Genomic DNA, 21295 nt, shown 5'->3' on the forward strand with positions numbered 1-21295 from the left:
CTTCAGCAAATGGTGCTGGGAAAATTAGATCTATACACACAGAGGTATGAAAAAAGACCCTTACTTTACACCTTATACAAAATACATCTCAAAATGGATTAAGGACCTAACTTTAAAACCTGATACCATCAAATTACTAGTAGAAAATATCAGGTAAACTCTGCAAGACTTTAACATAGGCAAACACTTATTGGAAGAGACCCAAGAAGTATAGGCAATAAAAGCAAAAAGAAACAAATGGAATAACATCAAGCTAAGAAGCTTATGAGCTGCAAAAGAAACACTCAACAATATGAAGAAGCAATCAACAAAATGGGAGAAAATACTTGCAAACTGTGCAACTGATACAGAATTAACATCCAGGATCTATAAAGAGCTCAAGAAACTATACAGCAAAAGAAATTATTGGGGCTGGCACTCTGGCTCAGATGGTTAAAACTCTGCCCTACAGAGCCAGCATCACATATGGGCCCTGTTTTGAGTCTATGCTGTTCCTCTTCCAATCTAGCTCCCTGCTAATGCACCTCGGAGGGCAGTGGGGAGTGGTCCAGGTGGTTGGGCCCCTGTACCCACATTGGAGACCTGGAGGAAGCTCCTGGCTTCAGCCTTGGCCCAGACCTGGCTGCTGCAGACATTTGGAGAGTGAAGCAGCAGATGGAATGTCTCTCTTTGTGTAATCTACCTTTCAAATAAATAAATAAAATATTTTTAAAAGTGATCAAGTACAGGTCATTTTCATAGGATAAAATACAAATGGCCAACAGACACATTAAAAAGTGCTTAGGATCACTAGCCAACAGAGAAATGCAAATAAAATCCACAATGAGGTTTCACCTCACCCCAGTCAGAATGACTATTACCCAAAAAATCAAAAAATAATAAATGTTGGTGAGGATGTCAGGAAAAAGGTACCCTAAACTATTATTGGTGGGAATGTAAACTACTACAATTACTATGGATGATATTATGGATATTCCTCAGAGATCTGAAAATAGATCTACCATATGATCCAGCCATCCCACTCTGGAAATTTACCCTAATGAAATTATATGAAATCAACATACAAAATAGTTACTTGGGTGGCTGGCATTGTGACATAGGGATAATACTGTCACCTGTGACACCAGCATCCCATATGGGAATGGTTTGAGTCCTGGCTGCTCGACTTCCTATCTAGCACCCTTCTAATGTTTGGGAAAGCAGCTGAGGATAGCCAAACTCCTTGGGCCCATGCACCCATGTGGAAAACCTGAAAGAAGCTCTTGGCTCCTGGTTTTTGACCGGCCTAACTCCAGCAATTGTGGCCGTTTGGGGAGTGAATGAGCAGATGGAAGATCTCTCTCTCTCTCTCTCTTTCTGTCTCTCCTGGACCCACCCCCCCATAACTCTGCCTTTCAAATAAATAAATATTCTTAAAAAACGGTTATTTGTACCCTCAATGTTTATTGTAGCTCAATTCACCAAAGCTAAAATATGGAATCAACTCAGGTATCCTTCAACAGATGTCTTAATAAAGAAAATGTGGGATATATACATTATTGAATACTACTCAGCCATAAAAAAGAGTGAAATCCTGACTTTAGCAACAAAATGGAGGCAACGAAATCATTATGCTTAGCAAATAAGCCAGTCTCAAAAAGACAAATATCTTATGTTTTCTCTGATATATGGTAGTTAAAATAGAATACTAAAAAGTATAGGAATAAAATGTTCATCTTTGGATATGATTTTTTTAAACCTATATACTCCTTGGAACTGCAGTCTTCTGACTTTTTACTTGTTGAATATTATGATTAGTGGAGAATTAAGCCTATGCATATAGAATTAATTGAATTTATGTCTGCAAAAACTGATGAAGAGAGGGGAAGAAGTGAAGGACATTGAGGGGGGAAAGGGGAGTGAAGGAAGTTTAATTGTCTAATTGGAACTATACCTATGGAATGAGTAAAGTCTGTTCTCTTTATGTTAATAAAAAATTTTAAAGAAGATCACTTTATTTTGATGCAAAAAAAATGAAATCCATGCATATAAGGAGTCGTCGAAAATTTTGCGGGAAATATGCATTATGAAAAAACAATGCATGGATTTGAAAATTTGTTACACTAAAATAGCCTTATCTTTTAATTCCATTTTCAATGGACTTTTTGTAGTCCCCTCATGACCTTGAGACTGTTCATGTTTGGTGTTTCCCAGATGTTGCTCCAACAGCCATAATTCTGTGTGACCGTCTAAAGCTATGATGGTCTTCAATCTCTAAGAATCCTCTTAGCCCCCCCCCCAATTATATCTAAGCTGAATGTAACACTTCTCAGCTTAAATTCCTCGAAAAGATTGTCAATGCTCTTCACAAAAGACAAAGCTTATTTAACACAGCCTGGCGTGGCCTGGTCCCTCCTAGCCACCTCCAGTCCTGCTTTCTTGGCATCAGCCACATTGTCCTTCACCCTGAGGTTCTTCCTTGCCATGATCCATCTACTAGAGAGCTGTTGGCACCAAATTCCCCTGACCTAAAGAGCCTCTCCTTTCATTCTCTTGCTCTGAACTCCTACATGTCCATCCTATCTCAGGTCATGAACCCCTTTGCCTTGGAAGCTTTCTCCAACCACCTTCAGTATGTTTAACTCCATCTACTGTATGTTTAACTCCATCTACCAAAGACACTCAGAGCAAGTCTGGTCTTCATTCTCCAACAAGCACTTCACAAAGCCACAGTTTTCTACTTGCTGGTATGATTAAGTGATTAAACTTGCCTCCCTCTCTGGATATTAAGCACCTTATTCTTCGCTCTCTTGAGCATCCAGGTGAGTATCTTCTAGTGTCCCCTATGGCCCCTAAAGAGAACAGCTGCACCTGGAGCCCAAGCACACAATACTGAGAAGAGCTTCTCACTAAATCCAATTAATGAATGAAGCTATTGGAAATTCAGCCTGGACTAATACAAGGGAATTACTTCCCCCTCTGCTTGATCCTACACTACTCTGAGACTACTATCAGAGGTGCTGGTTTTAGGTTTTGATTTTTAAATATTTATTTATTTGAAAAGCCCTCCCCAAATGCCTGCAAGAGCCAGGCCTGGGCAAGAACAAAGCCAGGAACAAGGAGCTCCATCCAGGCTTCCCACATGGGTGACAGAGATTAAAGTACTTGGGCCATTATCTGCTGCCTCCCACGCCCATCAGCAGGGAGCAATTTCAGAAGCAGAGTACTCAGGACTTGAACCCAGCACTCTGACATGGAATGTAGGTGTCCTAAACAGTGGCTGAACCTACTGCACCACAATACTCAGCCTCAATTTTAGCTTTGAGAAACCCACCATAAAATTTTCTGAAATTGTTCAAATGACAGATCTTTTAGAAAATCTGATGAAAACCATGCTCTCCTCCCTAGATAAATGAACACATGCATGTGTTTACTTGTAATTTATGGGATTCTCAAAATTCCTGAAGCCCGATCCATAGATTTCATGTAAAAATTCCTTCTTTGAGGCCAAAATTGTGGAATAAGCCATAATCTGCAGTATCACCCTCCCATTCGGATTCCAGTTTGAATCCCAGAAGCTCCACTTCTAATCCAGCTCCCTGCTAATGCACCTGGGAAAGCAGCAGAGAATGGCCCAAGTCTTTGGGCTCCTGCATCCACGTGGGAGACCTGGAATCTCCTGGCTCCTGGTTCCGGCCTGGCCCAGCTCTGGCCATGGAGGCCATTTGGGAAGTGAACCAGCAGGTGGAAGATCTCTCTCTCTTTCTCTCTCTCTCTCTGTCTCTGTCTCTCTCCCAATAATAATAATAATAATAATAATTCCTGCTTCAGGGTGTTAGAAATGAAGAGGAACACACTCAATGGACAATAACAAGCACAGCTGTTGGAAACAGGCTGTCATAAGAAACAGCTCAAAAATCAACAGAGAATGATGATTTAATGAAAAAATCCTACTCAAGACCAGGCTTGGATAACATCTCCACAAATACTTCCCTCCTCATTCAGTTCAAATGGCTCTTTCCCCACCTCGCAGTGCCTGCTGACCACACTTAGGCACCATACCCTGGGTGTTGTGATGTCCATTACTTGAAGTAAATACAATGAGCAGCTTAGAAAGACCAGAGAATTCTTTCTTTGTCAATTTTTCAGTGACTTTTTCAGTCTCTGTTGAGAGATATTAACTATCACTACCTATTTCCATATGCTGGCCTTTTTAAAGAGATACCAAAAGTAGAGATGATGCTGAGAAATCTGTTCAATATTCTTATGCAGTTGTTCACATCTTAGCATTTAATTAGTTACAATTGTAATTTTAAAAACAGTTCCATGCTGTGGGATTTATTTACTGCATCTCAAGATGAATCTGTCGTCATGATCCTCACAAGAGATGATCAAAGATCCAGATCTAGAACTGCTGAGATTGGAGGGACAGATTCCTGGCACCCATAATTAATAACTTCTCACATTCTTTTTGGAAGATGGTGAGGTGGTTTCATTATTTATTAACTGCATCATTTTGCAATTTCAGAACACAAATTTCTAAAATTTTCAAATAGATAGCCAAACCTTAGGGGTATAGGTATGTGGCTTTACTCACATTCTCAGAGAGGAAGGCCAAGAACAACTGCCATTTTTCATGGAATATCCTTATCCAGATCAGAAACTATTGTCATTTGTAGTCCTAAAAAATCAGTTAGAACCCAAATTTGTATACCAGTAGCCAAGAACTTGGGATGGGAAAACAAGGAGAAATTAACCTGTGTTTATGTTCTTGTCTTGTGCAGAAGAAAGCTAACAAGTAACTTAAGCATTGCTGGAGAATATGTGGACTTATGAATGTAAAAAGTAAAGCATATTTCATAAACATAATATAGTATCCTAGAAGGGCTCATGGAGCAGATAAAGAACAGTAGGGCAAACTAAGCAAATCTGAGTAAATGTGGACTTTGGTTAATATGATACCATTATTGGTTCATTAACTGTGTATGCTGCAATTCCAAGATGGTGGAATAGGGAAAGGGCAGACTGCTCTAGGCTAGGGGAACATGGTAAAAAAAAAAAAAAAAAAAAACTGGAAGAGGTACATCATTCTTGGGGGAGAGTTACAGAGAAAACTTCTGTGGAAATTCTACAGAAGGATGAGGGATGCCATGGATCTGTGTGGAAGGTGTGGACGTGCATCAATGAGCACAGACACAACACACGACTCAAGCAGCCAAGAACTGGAGAAAAGCCAGCTTGAAGAGTGAGGTGAGATCAGACTGCAGTAGCCCATGCCACTGGTGGTATAGCCAGAGGGAGATCTTGACAGACTATGCTGTCTGAGTCCTGCCTGGAGCCAAAAATGAGTCATAAATACCGAGAAAATCTAAACAGACCAACAACTAAGAGGAAGTTGAATCAGTAATAAAAACTCTCTTAACAACAACAACAAAATAGACCAGGACTGGATGGCTTCACTGATGAAATCTACCAGACACTTAAAGATAAACTAATTCCAATTCTTCTCAAGCTATTCAAAACAATTGAAAGGGAGGGAATCCTCCCAAAATACTTCTATGAAGCCAGCATCACCTTAATTCCTAAACCAGAAAATGATACAACAGAGAAAGAGAACTATAGAGCAATATCCCTGATGAACATAGATGCAAAAATCTTCAACAAAACATCAGCTAATCAAATTCAAAAAAAATCACAAAGATCATTCACCCAGACCAAGTGGGATTTATCCCTAGTATACGGGGGTGATTTAAAACTGTCAAACCAACACATATGAAACATCACATTAACAAACTGAACAACAAAAACCAAATAATTATCTCAATATATGCAGAGAAAGCATCTGATAAAATACAACATCCTTTCATGATGAAATTCTTAAGAAAACTGGATATAGAAGGAACATTCATCAACACAATCAAGGGAATTTATGACGAACCCACCACCAGCATTTTATTGAATGGGAAATAGTTGGAAGCATTCCCACTAAGATCCAGAACCAGACAAGGATGCCTACTCTCACCTCTGCTATTCAATATACTCCTGGAATATTTTAGTCTGATCAATTGGACTGATAAAGAAAAAGAAATCAAAGAGATACAAATTGGAAAACAACAAGTCAAATTACCCCTATTTGCAGATGACATGATTCTATATATAAGGAAACCAAAAGACTCAACAAAGAAACTATTTGAACTCATAAATGAGTTTGGTAAAATGGCAGGATATAAAATTAACACACAAAATCAATAGCCTTTATATATACAGATAATGCCATAGCAGAGAAAGATCTTCTAAGATCAATCCCACTCACAATAGCTACAAAAAATAACTTGGAATAAATTTAACCAAGGAGGCCAAAGATCTTTGATGAAAATTACAAAACATTAAAGAAAGAAATAGAAGATAGCACAAAAATATGGGAAAATCTTCCATATTCATAGATTGGATGAATCAATACCATCCAAATGTCCATAATACCAAAAGCAATTTACAGATTCAACATGATCTCAATCAAAATACCAAGGACATTCTTCTCAGATATAGAAAAAATTATGCTCAAATTCATACAAAAACACAAGAGACCCCAAGGAGCTACAGCAATCCTATACTACAAAAAACAAAGCCAGAGGCATCATAATACATGATTTCAAGACATACTACAGGACAATGATAGTCAAAACAGCCTGGTACTATCACAAAAACTGACATGTAGATAAATGGAGCAGAATGGAAACTCTAGAAATCAATCCACATATTTACCACCAAGTTAACTTTGACAAAGCAGCTAAAATCAATTCGTGGAGCAAGGACAGTCTCTTCAACAAATGGTACTAGGAAAACTGGATCTCCACAGGGAGAAGTATGAAACAAGACCTCTCTCTTCCCTATACATTACACAAAAATCCACTCAAAATGGATCAAAGACCTAAATCTATGACCCAATACTATCAAATTACTAGAGAAGAAACTCTGCAAGACATTGGCACAGGCCAAGACTTTTTAGAGAAGACCCTACAAGCACAGGCAATCAAAGCCAAAATTGATAAATGGGATTACATCAAGCTGACTGGCTTCAGCATTGTGAAAGAAACACTCAGCAAAGTGAAGGGGCAACTGACAGAATGTGAGGAAAATATTTGCAAACTAGAAACTGATAGTAGACTAATATCCACACAATCTAATCCACACACTAATATCCAGAATCTGTTGGAGACCTCAAGAAACTCAACAACAATAAAGTAAACAATTCATTTAAGAAATGGGCAAAGGACTTAAACAGGTATTTTTCAAAAGAGGAAAATCAAATGGCCAACAGACATGAAAAAATCTTCAGGATCACTAGCCTTCAAGGAAATGCAAATCAAAACCACTATGAGGTTTTACCTCACCCAAGTTAGAATGGCTCTCATACACAAATCTACAAATAACAAATGCTGGCAAGGATGTGGGGGAAAAGGTACCCTAATCAACTGTTGGTAGGAAGGTAAAGTGGTACAGCCACTGCAGAAGACAATATGGGATATTTGATGATATATCTTCCATGTGACCCATAATCCCACTCCGGAGAATTAACCCAAACAAATTGAAATCAGCAAAGGAATGTGTTATCTGTATCCCCACATTCACTGAAGTTCAATTCACAATAGCTAAGATATGGAATCAACCCATATGCCTATCAACTGATGACTAGATAAAGAAATTATGATATATACACACTATGGAATGCTACTCAGCAGTAAAATAGAATTTAAGCCTGTCTTTTGCAACAAGATGGATGCAACTGGAAACCATTAAACTTAGTAAAATAAGCCAGCCCCAAAAATACAAGTACCATCTATTTTCCCTGATCTGTGGTTACTAATAGGGTACCTAAAATATAATGTATAGGAGTGAAATGCATGTTTTGAGATGCAGTGATTACCTTCAGCCCTGTCTCTACTGTTGAGGAATGGTGTTTTTTTCTTCATACTATTTGTTGAACTCTTTTCTTAGTGTAAAGTTAACCCCACAATCCTTAAGTAAACTGGAAATATATCTTTGTAAAAACTAAGAGTATAAGTAGGAGAGGGAGAAGGAGGAAGAACGCTATGAGTGTGTGTGGGAAGGAGGAGGGTAAGGTGAGAAGTATCACTATGTTCCTAAATCTGTATATGAAATAAATGAAATTTTTATACATTTAAAAAAGGAAAAAATTGTGTGCACATAACATACTAATATATTAATAAACAGTTGAACCAGGTGTGGAATATATGGGAACTTTCTGTAATCTTTTCAACTTTTCCATAAATCTATTATGATATCTAAAGTAAAAAGCTTATTAATTTTTTAAAAATAAGGGTAGTTCCTAAACAATAAGATATGTAGGTTATAATCAGGAGAAGGAAAAGTTAAGTGAAAAAATACACATTGATACATATATAAATTTAATAAACCTAAAATTTGGCAATAAATAAGCAAAGGGAATGGTCTATACATATTATATCCAGCAAACACAAAACAAAGTACAGAAAGCATGGGCTGAATTTTAAGAATGCAGCACTTCTTGTTTTCTTAATGTAATATTCACCACCACTCCCCAGTTCCTTTCTCCAAACTTTTTCACTCCTATCCCAGGCAGCTCATGAGTAATCTGTGATTCAGTCATCCAATTAACACATTTTAACTTAGCCACTGGTGTGAAACCCTGAGTAAATGTAATGGGACCACATGCCCAGGATGGCATGGTGGCTGCCCCAAGGACGTCCTCCACATGTCTCCAGACCCAACACAGGATGTGCAGACTGTATATGTTCAATACACGTTTGTCCAGGTTGTCTCCAGCAGTGGATCTGGTCCCTGGTAATGCAATGAAATCACCCCCTGGAGATATTTTAATAAATACCAGTGCTCAGAACCACACCAAGAGAGACTCTAACCGGACTGAGTGGAGCCAGAACATCAGTATTTTTACAAAGCTGCCCAGGACTTTCTGTCTACAACAGGGTTGAATATATGGAAGCCTACAAGGCAAATGATAGCAGACTGAGTCTGGATGCTAGGAAATCAGTTAGCTATTACAATAATCTAAGTGTGATTACTCCAAATCAGCATGATTTTCTCTCCCTCACTGTGTTGCTTTTAATTCACTATGCAGACAAGATTAGAGGTAGGCAAGTGCAAGGCAGAAAAAAACAAAGACCACCAGCAAAATTTCAGCAATGAGGAAGAGGCAATGAAGCATGTCTCTACTGCCTTTCAAATAAATAAATAAATCTTCAAAAAAAATCTCTACTCTCTCTAAACAAAATGGGCATGTTCTTTTTCTTTTTTCTTTACTTATTTGAAGAGGTATACAGAGACCTCTCATATGCTACTTCACCCCCGAAATTCCCACAATAGCAGAGCCTAGGCCAGGTCAACGCCAGGAGCCACTTGGAAACTCAATTTGACCTTTCACGCGGGTGGCCAATACTTGAGCCATCACTCCTGCCTCTCAGGCACAATAGTAGGCAGCTCAAATCAGGACCAGAGCCAGGACTTGAACCCAGACATCTGATATGAAATGCAGGCATCTCAACTGTTAGGTCAAACATCTACTCCAGAACTGACATTCTTTTTTTTTTCAAGTACACAAGAATAGCTATGAAATTAACCATGTATGTGGTTTGCAAGAAGACCCACTAAATTTCACAGAATCAGGGTCACAAAGACAACATTCCTTAACCTAAATACCATGCAAATTAGGCTGCAGTGAAATAGCATTTTTCAATTTCATTGTAAATAGAAGAGTAATACCCTATGATGCTGATAATGTGGGGAAACAAGATTCTCCCTCAGGGTTGGGATGTGAATTTATAAAACATACCAATATCCATCAAAATTTAAAATACATATTTCATCTCTTCCTCTAAACCATTTCTAGGATTTTTTTCCTACAAATAAACTTACAAATATGAAAAAAAAGGCGATACAGGGATTTTCCTCAGTATTTCTTCTCATAGCAAAATATACAAACACTTTAATGTCCATCAATATGGGAATGACTAAACTGTAGTCTTTCCATATGTTGAAGAGTATCAATATCTGCAGACACAAACAATGTGTAGTCACAACTATATCCTCAATTTTTCATAAGAGGTTTTACACTGGAAAATACCTAAAACTCTGCTAACAGTGTTTGCTTCTGAGAAGCCATACAAAACTACTTTCATTTAATATCCTCTTAGAATATTTGCATTTTTACAATGTTCATATGTTACTGTTCACATAATAAATAGGCAAAAGCCTCTCTCATATTATTTATTCATTTAAAATACAAGGATACTTAAAAATTCAGAAAAGAAATGGAATTGAAAGACAGACACATTTTCCCTTAAACTTTTTAAGACCTCTCATACAACATTTAAATCAAGTGAATTCTCAGGCAATCAGCCTAATAACCTTATTGAAGAAATTCCAAATTCTTTTGCACATTCCCTGTAAATTCCTTTATTGATGACCTGTCAGGACTAACATGTCTGTGCAACTAAACCAACAAACATGTTCAACAAGGCTTTCAAGAGCTTTATTACCTGACTGATACACGAAAATGCACTCAGAAACTGCAGGGCATGAACAAAGCCAACTAAATAGAGGGCTGCTTCCTTTTTAAGCAAACAAACTTGGAGAACTGAGGCTACCTCTTTCCTACTCCACGAGGATATGCCAAGTACATTCTGGCCCAACCTCAGGACCTTTGTACTTACTGTTGTAGCTGCTTGAGATGCTCTTACCCCATGCAGTTACATTATTTATTCCCTAGATCCACTCAGCTCTCTGCCAAAATGTCACGGAGTCAGAAAAGGCTCCCCTAATCAGCTCATCTAAAATAGTACTAATAGGGAGGTCATGTGGCTCAGCAACTAAGATGCTGCTTGGGCTCCGGCTGTTGCAGCCATCTGGGGAGTGAACCAGCGAATGGAAGACCTCTCTCTCTGTCTCTACCTCTCGCTGTAACTCTGTCTTTCAAATAAATAAAATAAATATTAAAAAAAAAAAAGATGCTGCTTGGAATGCCAGAATTCCATATCAGACTGCCTGGGTAAAAGTCTCAGTCATTTTTGATCCTAGTTCCCTACTAATGCTCAACCCAGAGAGAGCAGTGTTGGCATAAGAACGTGGTTCCTGCCACCCATGTTAGGAGATCTAGATTTTGTTCCTGGTTTTAGCCTGGCTGACTCTGGCTATTGCAGGCATTTGGAAAGTGAACCAGTGGATGGAAGATTGATCTTTCTCTCTCTCTCTCGAAATATATAAAAATTTAACAATAAAGCAATACTATCTGATGGAAAAAAGACATAAGCCTCAGGCATTCTCACTCATTGCCCAAAAGTGAGATAATACTGGGATGTATCCCTTGCCCTTAAATCTGAATTTGGTCTCACACCCCATTGTCTTTACACACCCTCACCCCCTCCCCATCCTCCACCCCAATCCTCCACATTCTTCCCCAGGTTCAGAGGCCTGTGGCCACATGAAAAACCAGTATGTAGGAATATATCTCTGCCTGCTGCCCTCTACCCCACCCCCACAACTAGCCCACCTAAGATATAAACAGGCCCAGCCTCTGGGGTCGGAGCCTCCTGCCACGTGTTCCATCAGTGTGCACGCCAGCAGTTGGTCACCCACCTCTACAGATTTATTTTCTCTGAATAAATTCAGTCTGGCTGTAGATTTGTATTCCTGCCTCCTCTCTGTTCTGCGTCTCTTTTCCTAATACTACCCCTCTGGTCTCTCTAGCTCTGTACCCTGCTTTATTCCCATTTCATCAGTTACCACTACCTGACATGATTTGTGCTGCTCATTTGTGGGCCTCCCTAGTTAGAAGGTAAGCCCCACCATGGCAGACACTCCATTTACTGCTATCCACCAGTACTTGGTAGTGCACAGTAGGCACTCTGTAAATGTTCCCATGAGTGAAATAAAATTTGCAGGTGGGAAATCAAAATACAGTGGTCTTCATGTTTTGACCAAACCCCCTCTACAGTGTCTGTTTTTGCAGCTTGTTCCCACCTTTTATGCCTAGCTAATGATCAATGATAGGACAAATAGATAAAAGTTCTTTCTGGAGAATGAATGTATGCCATGATGGTAGGCTTGAAATTCACCAGACTAACATGTCTGGCATTCAGAAATGCCACTTAATTTCAATCATAAAAGCCAGGGAAAACCTTTCCAACAGTACAAGGTGGGGGAATCAACGCTGCCAAAGCTTTCTGGAAACAAGATGAGCTTAAGGAGTTCATTGAATGTCAGTGTATGGGAGGGACTTCTGCCCTCATGGCCCAGCAGGAATAAGTCAGATCTAGACAAGTCCCTGAGGGCCAAGGGTTCAGTCACCCACCCGCTCGATGGACACCCCTCAGCCTTGTCAAATGCAGCAGTGTACTTCTACCACTTTCCCACACTCGTAAGCGAGTCACCAGAGAAACAGCATGTCACCAAGTCACCTTTTCATGACTGCAACAAAACACCTGAGAGGAGCTAATTCTACCAAAAGAATATGGTTTTGAGGTTCAAATCCAAGATCAGGCCACCCCACTGGTTGGGCGTCTGGCGAAGACAGAGGATGGCAGTGGTGGAGAGTGGAGAAAGGGCCACATGGTGAGCCAGGGAGGAGAGAGGGTGGCTGGGCCCAACTTGGCTTTTATAATCAACCTTCATGGGAGAGTTACTTTCTGAGGACAAGCCACCAATTACTTAAGGACCCCACCCCACTAGGCCCAACTCCTAAGCACCACAATTAGATTATATTCCCACTAATCTTGGTACCATTAGCTTACAACACATGCATGAGCTTGGGAGCCAAATCATGTTCAAATCAGAACATGACACTAACTTGGGTCAGAATCACAGGGACAGAAAGAAGTCTCATCACCTGCTGCCTCTAGATAGTTCTGCTCCAAAGGCATCCCCTGACACTTTGGTCTTTAAGGAAGCCCCACATTCTGCTAAGCATTGAGTGGCAAGGACACCCAGGGAGTCAGTCGTCCTGGCTTGGGCCGATGGAGATGGCACAGTTAGGTAGGGGCAGCACATCACCCAGTAAATACAGAACTACCTCTCCAATTCTTGCCACTTCCTCATGGTCCTCTGAGAGGTTACATTCACATACTTCTGTGAATTAGTATACAACTTGGTGTCAGCCCAATAAGCTGTTTCTGAAATTCAACACTAGTTTAAGAAAAAAAATTGTCTCTTAAATTAGGACCACGAAAAAACAAGATAGGTCTTCTCCCCTCCCTACCCTTGTGCTTTTCCACTCTCTAGTCAGGAAGTTCTCTTTCTATTCTAACTTACTTCTTCCTTGAATCAACACAAGACTTATAGGTCTCCCGCTTTCCAGAAATAGAGAATTCTTAACTATTGTACCTATTGTATACCTTCATATACTTTTCTTTTAAAGTTCACAGCACTCATCTAGTTTATTTCATTGCCTGCCTTCTTGATCATGAAAAACTGCAAATTTGAATGAGATTTAAAAAATAGTTATATTGCTTCAAATTCTGCTCCTTGAATACTTAAACTTGCCCAATTACTGTTCCTCTTTGTTATAGCTTAAGCAGAGCCGGGAGAGAAAAAACCCATTGCCTTTCGGAGCATCTGTCGCTGCTGACCCTGGGTTACCTCTGAAGTGTACGCTTACAGCATTTACCTAAAATTATTAAGTGCTCCAGTGACATTATTACAAGAGGGGCAGGAAGAGTGTCAACCTAATGAGGCGGCAGATTACATCTGATGGTCTCGTCTAAAATCAGCACAGGCTAGGCTGTGCTAATCAAGTCACCAAAGGCCCTTCACCCCCTGACAACAGCAGCCTTTGTCTACACCTGAGAGGAAAATGAGCTGGCTGCTTTCTCGTGCTAATAAGTTTAGTGGAGAAGGGGTTGTGATCCATGGGAAATGCTGGGCTCTCTGCTTCCAGGGCAGGCCTCCAAACAGGAGCCTCCAAGAGGCAGTAAAATATTTCTTCCTGTGTTGGAACTTGAGCCACTTAGCAGGAAGGCTGATAGGACATCCTTGACTTAAGAACTGCCAGCACATTTCCTGGTGCTTGACGTGTAATGGGTCTTCATGTATGTTTACTGAATAAAGGAACGAATGAGCTTTTAAGATTTCCGTTGGTTCTCAAATTCTGGTAACCAAAGCCAAAAAGAGCAAAGCGCTGGTTTGCGCAATTTTCAAAGATACGTGAAAAAGAGGACATTACTTTAGAACAAGCGATGCTGCCAACACTGCATGGGAGAATCCTGAGTACATGTTTCGGTGCATTCTTAAAACTCCTCTGCTGAACACACATGCCAAAGTGCAGCACTCTGCTTGATTTGCTAGGTAGAAAGATCTGTTGGTCACACGTGGATGTTTTTCACACCTGCTTCTGCAGCAAAAGTCAGTCAGTAATTTTTTTTCTCTATCTGTGATAGCCAGCATACACATACTGTGGGAACTCATTCATATACACCAGCTGGCTGTGCCTGGAACGAGAGCTCACACGTTCCCAACTCCCACAGAGGTCTTTCTTGCCTCAGTGATGCTTCCGTGCATCCCAGCCAGTGGTCAGACTGTACTTGTTAAAGTTGCTCAACTGATTCTAGACTCATTTTCTTTCCTCCGTAGGCGCATATTTGCCAATGACAAGAGACACAACCATATACTCAAATAGGGGTTCAGAGAGTAAGAAAGAGGGCATGGTTTAGCTTAAAAAAAAAAAAAAAAAAACTTTTCAGGGGCTGGTGCTATGACATAGCAGCTAAGCTCCCATCTGCAGTACTGGAATCCCATATGGGTGCCAGCTGCTCCTCTTCCAATCCAGCTCTCTGCTATGGCTTGGGAAAACAGTAGAAGATGGCCCAAGTGCTTGGACCCCTGCACCCTTCTGGGAGACCCAGAAGAAGCTCCTGGCTCCTGGCTTTGCATTGGCCCAGCTCCAGCTATTGCAGCCATTTGGGGAGTGAACCAGTGGATGGAAGACCTCTCTCTGTGTCTCTCCCTCTGTCTGTAACTCTACCTCCCAAATAAACAAACAAAATCTTAAAAGAAAAAAATCTAGTTTCACTGAATATTGAATAATACCATCATACATACTATCTCAACTCAGGATAAAAGAAAGTACTCTATATTGTTCCAGCTTCCAAGCAGGATAAATTGAAACTTAGAGGATTCAAACAATAGGCTTCTGAATTTTATAATTTAATATCAGCCAGGTCGAGGTGAAATAGATAATCTTACATACTGTTCAAGGTAGTGTCATCAATACACTGTGCCAAAGTGCCTGAAAAAGAATATATTAAAACATAAATACATATATTCCTTTGACCCAGCAAGTCTACTTCCAGGAATCTATTATAATGAAATACTGGAATATTTCTTTATCAAATGCAAAGCTGCATGTATAAGGACTTATTTGTAGTATTGCGTGTGTTGTTTATCAAAGCGAAAAAAATGGAAACAATCTACATGTCTCAATAATATGTAATTAAATAAATCATGGCATTATTTAAAGGACTATAATGATTACTTCACTCTTGCATGCACAAAGACTTATTGAACATCTGCTAAAATGAGCTGGTTCTAGGCATGAGTTCAATCACACAAAATGTATAAAAATCCCTGGTTTTATCAACTTCATACTCTAAGCATAATTTTCTTAATTTTTATTTGTAAATCCTTAAATGGCTACATAGTTTTGAAATAGAGACAAACATGTATTTGGGAGACCTATTCTTATGTATATGGATAATGTCAGAAGTGTCCTTAACCTAACCCTTTGCAATAGCTCTGAAGTCCCTGTGGGTTCCTTCCATGCAATTGTAAAGACACTGTAGCACTTTAAAAATAAAACAACAAAGTGGCCAGCATTTTGGTGTAGAGGGTAAAGCTACTGTCTGCAACATCAGCATCCTATATGGGTGCCGACTGGAATCCCAGCTGTGCCATTTCCAGCCCAGCTCTCTGCTAATGGCCTGTGAAAAGCAATAGAAGACTGCCCAAGAGCTTGGAACTCTGCACCCACATGGGAGATCCGGATGAGGCTCCTGGCTTCATTCTCGTCCAACACTAGCCACTGTGGCCATTTGGGGAATGAACCAGTGGATGGAAGATTTCTGTCTTTCCCTCTCTTTCTTGCCTTGCCTTCTCTTCTCTCATTTCGATCTAGCTCTTTCAAATAAAGTAAATCTTTTAAAAAAATAATAAAATAACACCAGCCTGAACTTTGGAGAAAACTTAAATTGATTTCTTGACATCATACACACACACTAACTACATGCTCTTTTTGTGTGTGTGTGTGTGTGTGTGTGTGTGTGTGTGTGACAGGCAGAGTGGACAGTGAGAGAGAGAGACAGAGAGAAAGGTCTTCCTTTGCCATTGGTTCACCCTCCAATGGCCGCCGCGGAGGCGCGCTGCGGCCGGCGCACCGCGCTGATCCGATGGCAGGAGCCAGGAGCCAGGTGCTTTTCCTGGTCTCCCATGGGGTGCAGGGCCCAAGCACCTGGGCCATCCTCCACTGCACTCCCTGGCCACAGCAGAGAGCTGGCCTGGAAGAGGGGCAACCGGGACAGAATCCGGCGCCCCGACCGGGACTAGAACCCGGTGTGCCGGCGCCGCTAGGCGGAGGATTAGCCTAGTGAGCCGCGGCGCCAGCCGCTCTTTTTTTCTTTTACATTCACTTATTTATTGTTTATTTGAAAAACAGAGAGGGGGAAAGAGATCTTCCATCTGCTGGTTCACCTCTAAATGTAGACAGAACCTGGGGCTGGACCAAGCTGAAGCCAGGAACCAGGAACTCTGTCAAGGTCTCCCACATGGGTAGCAGCAAGCCATGTACTTGAGCCATCACCTGCTGCCTTCCAGGGTGCATAGTAGTAGGAAGCTGGGTCAGGAACAGAGATGATACTCAGTCCCAGCACTCTGACACGGTATGCAGGAATCCCAAGCAGTGGCTTTACTGGCAGTGTCATAAGACCCACCCCGTAACCGTATTATCTTAACATCATACTTAGCTCCCTAATCCAATTTCCCTTTCTTGGAGTCACAGACCTACAATAAGAGTTCAAGGAAAATAAAAATATCTAAAGTTTTTACATTATGCCTAAAAAAACAGTATAGGCTCAATAGTATCTATTTTCTTCCTTTGCTCTTTAGGCTGTCTTAGTATTCAGAACACTTAACCCACTCACTGTCTTCCTCTACTAATTTATCATCCAATTTAAAAGAAAATATCTATCAGAAACACTAAAATAAAGAATTATTTTGCTGGATCAAAGGATTTTCAATTTTCTTCCCTGGCCCTTCCTTCTCTCCCTATCTCCCTTTCTCTCGTTCCCTCCCTCCCTCCCTCTCTCCCTCACTTAGCACACTGATATACAGCAAAAATCCATCCAGGTTTCTCTCTTCTTTGTATTGTATCCTTTTTCATAGAAGCCAGATAAAATTTGATTTTAATTAAGCAGTTCTTCATTAGCTTCTTCTCACTGTATTCTCATTTGTCTTCACAAAAATCATCATTTTCTCATACAGACTGGAAGTTAGAAAGGGCAAATGTTTCTGCAGACTTGGAGCCAGCCCCTGCCAACACGGGCTGCAAGTCCTGAGCTGGCTGCAGCACCTCACCATTTGCTTTCTATTGCATGCTTTTCCTTAATTCACACAGTTCCCTTAATGCCTCCGCCTGTGAGCACAATAAAATCTTTCAGTAGAATATCTATCAGATAGTTGCAATCAGGAAAATAAAATTCAGTGGCATAAAATAAAAAGGCTGGGACCACTGCCATCTGGGGAAGAGCTGCTCTAAAAAGTAGATCCGCTGGGGAGCTAATGAGGAGCCAGAATCTCCAAATGCTGTGCTTGGTCTCCAGCTGCAAGGCACATTAGTTCTTTCATTGAGTCCAGGGCAGAGACAGCCTATAAAGTATTGAAAATAACATTTCTCATACAACTCACTGCCTTCATACTCTGTTTCATTGGATAAATACATTCAGGAACTTAGCAGCAAAAAAAGAAAAAAGGATCTTCTGCAGTGATGGTTCTACTTAGACTTTTATGCATATGAGAACTATGAAATCAAGTTTTCTTTTTGCTTTGGCTTTTAGGAAGTTCAGTAGCAGACATCAAGCTTCGTAACTCACCCATTCATCTACTAAATAAACATACATAGAGCCCCTGTAGGGCACCACACAAACTGCTGGTTATCTAGGACTCTAGGGCATGGTGTCAGCCTTCCCAAAAGCCAAGACAGGATACTGAATTCACACAGGCAGCATTACTATTATCGAGGACGCACAGGGAAGTCTGGGAGCTCTGAGGAGGGTCACCTCAGCAGGCTCTGAGGGATGGCAGGGAGAATCAAGGAAGGTATCCTCTTAGAGAGACATGTGATATAAGCTTTGCTTTTTGGTAAATTATCTCTCACTTGGTTTCTGATATTGCTTAATTCTTTTTTTAAAAGATGTTTAAACTTCCATAGGAAATAGTTTGGAAAAATACATATTTATTCATACATATACACATACATATACACAGAAAATTCACTAAACAATATCCTTTGAACCTAATGGAGGAATTCTCAAAATTTATTTTTAAAGTTGGCTTACAGGCCGGCACCGCAGCTCACTTGGCTAATCCTCCGCCTGCGGCGCCAGCACACCGGGTTCTAGTCCCAGTTGGGGCACCAGATTCTGTCCCAGTCACTCCTCTTCCAGTCCAGCTCTCTGCTGTGGGCGGGGAAGGCAGTGGAGGATGGCCCAAGTGCTTAGGCTCTGCACCCATATGGGAGACCAGGAGGAGGCGCCTGGCTCCTGGCTTCGGATTGGCACAGAGCGCTAGCCATAGCAGCCGTTTGGGGCATGAACCAACGAGAGGAAGCCCTTTCTCTCTGTCTCTCTAACTCTGTCAAAAAAAAAAAAAAAAAAAAAGTTGGCTTACAGTGGGCTTCATAACAGACCTAGGGAAAAAAAATCAGACACAATCAAGAGTAATCTGGGAATTACTGATTGTTGCTACAAACATTTTTCATGATTCCCAACTAACTATGGTTTTAAAAGACCATGTTGTCAGCAGACTCATAGAATGGCAGCACTCCTGCCTTAGAATCAACCCTTGGGACATTCGGATCTGGCTAAAAGGTCCATGAGAGTCTCACAGGCATGGAAAGCCATGACACGGTGGCAAAAACAATCTAAATGAAAGATCCTGGTGAACAAGACCCCAGAAGAAGGAACAGGCCATCAAGGAGAGAGGCGCCTTTCTCTGAAGGGAGGAAGGAACCTCCACTGTGATATGGCCTTGACTAAACAAGTTCAGAGTCGGTGAACTCAAGGGGCTTCCATAGCCTAGACAGCTCATAGCAAGAGTCTCAGGTGATTGCTGACATCATAAATAAGAGTGCCAATTGTTAAATCAACAATGGGAGTCACTGGGTACATGCTCCCCATGTAGGATCTCTGTCCTTAATGTGTTCTACTATGAAACTTAAAAACAACACTACTAGTCGAACAATACCCTATACCTTGTGCGGTTGTGTGAGTGCAGCCTGTTGAAATCCTTGCTTAGTATATACTAAGTTGATCTTCAGTATATGAAGGTAATTGAAAATGAAACTCGATGAAGGGCGGGATGGGAGAGGGAGTGGGAGAGGGGAGGGCCACGGGAAGGAGGGAGGTTGGGGGCGGGGAGCCACAACAATACAAAAGTTGCACTTTGTAAATTCACATTTATTAAATAAAAAAATACCTATATAACAAACAAAAAAAGAAAAAGAAAAAAAAGAACTTAATACTTTACCCTTTTAGTATTTCTTATGTTCTACTTAAAACTATTGGTTGAATTCTGTAATTAATACACAATTACTCTTAGGTGTTTAATTAATGCTATAACTAGTACTCAAATAGTATTTTACACTTTGTGTTTCTGTGTGGGTGCAAACTGTGGAAATCTTTACTTAATATATGCTAAATTGATCTTCTGTATATAAAGAGAATTGAAAATTAATCTTGATGTGAATGGAAGGGGAGAGGTAGTGGGAGAGGGGAGTGTTGTGGGTGGGAGGGAAGTTATGGGGGGGTGGCTATTGTAATCCATAAGCTGTACTTTGGAAATTTATGTTCATTAAATAAAATTTTTTAAAAAAGACCATGTTGTGTTATTTATTCATGCCTTTGTCCACTTCACCACCATTTCTTCCAGCATCCCAGTCACAAAGACTTTGACAGGGCAGCTCTTGGCTGGTAGAGAGTGACTGACAAACTAGATTGACTATATTGTTTCAAGATGTCTTCTGGCTTACTTCCAAATTTGGCTAATGCAGAACAAGTGCATTCCTTTGCCTCCTCCTACACCAACTTTTCCCTTGGTCATATCATGTGCTGTGAGAGAATGGGATTGTTGGCATCATTTCAAGTTATAGCAATGATTCAGATATATCCTCAAGCAAACTTTTTGTTTGAGAAAAATACTCCCTAGTGGTCTAAATTGCAGAGGCAGTAAAACAATTCTACATTTATGTAAGCATTCCTCCTCCCCAAGGAATAGTTTTTCTATACCTACCAATGCCTTAGAAGCCATAACAAGTTTGATAGGTTGGAATCTTTGCTGTGGCTTTCTAACAAGTCAGAAGTCCACGTAATAGAAATATGATTAATTTGATGCTTAACAACAATAGCTGCTTTAATGAAGTTCATCCTACACATAAGTCTCATTTAATAGCCACTCCTGCTTCAGAAGTCCTGTTGATCCTGTAGTGATACATCTAGAGCTATACTTTATACACAAATATTTGAATTCATTTTGACTTAGTGGTCCTGACACTCTTGAAAGATACCCACTCTGCATCATTCTCAAAAGTGTTTTCCAGGAGTCAAAGGGAGGAGAAACCAACCACAATATCTGGTTCTGATTTCTGAAATGAAATAGGCTTATTCCGGCTGTACTGACTACTCATGCCCCTTCCAGCATCTAAAGTCAGGGCATGGAAATAAGAAGATGGCCACTGAGTAAGAGGTACTGGTGACCACCTCTCCGCAGGGACACCAATGTGAATAGCTATGCACAAATCAAGTCGCATTCAGACAACCACAGAAGCTGGAGTGGGGGCATGCCACAGTGTCTTGTCTTGTTAGAAACCTAAGAAAACACCCACTGAAGCAAACAGGAAGGAAAGAGCTGCCTGTGTCACCCCTCCACCAGCTCCCTGGAGCAGTTGTGGATAGATGCCTCCTGCTGGGGTGAGGAACAAAGGACTGATTTCAGGTGTAATGCTAAAAGTAAAATAAAAACGCTAAACGTGTTACAAGAAATGTTA

General features: G+C 40.6%; 1 protein-coding gene across 15 annotated transcripts in view; it reads right to left on the reverse strand.

Moving 5' to 3' along the window:
* The window catches only part of LYPD6B (LY6/PLAUR domain containing 6B), a 241649-nt gene that overhangs the window by 106982 nt on the left and 113372 nt on the right, over nucleotides 1-21295 (reverse strand). For 3 of the 15 annotated variants that reach the window (XM_051848710.2, XM_051848707.2, XM_051848712.2), the window contains one exon: nucleotides 15233-15271. The exons of the other annotated variants lie outside the window; for them this stretch is intronic. The gene's annotated coding sequence lies outside the window, so the exon portion shown is untranslated. The remainder of the gene's footprint in view (nucleotides 1-15232; nucleotides 15272-21295) is intronic. 15 annotated transcript variants of the gene reach the window in all.

The sequence above is a fragment of the Oryctolagus cuniculus genome, chromosome 3, assembly GCF_964237555.1.
Source record: "Oryctolagus cuniculus chromosome 3, mOryCun1.1, whole genome shotgun sequence".
Lineage (NCBI taxonomy): Eukaryota > Metazoa > Chordata > Mammalia > Lagomorpha > Leporidae > Oryctolagus > Oryctolagus cuniculus.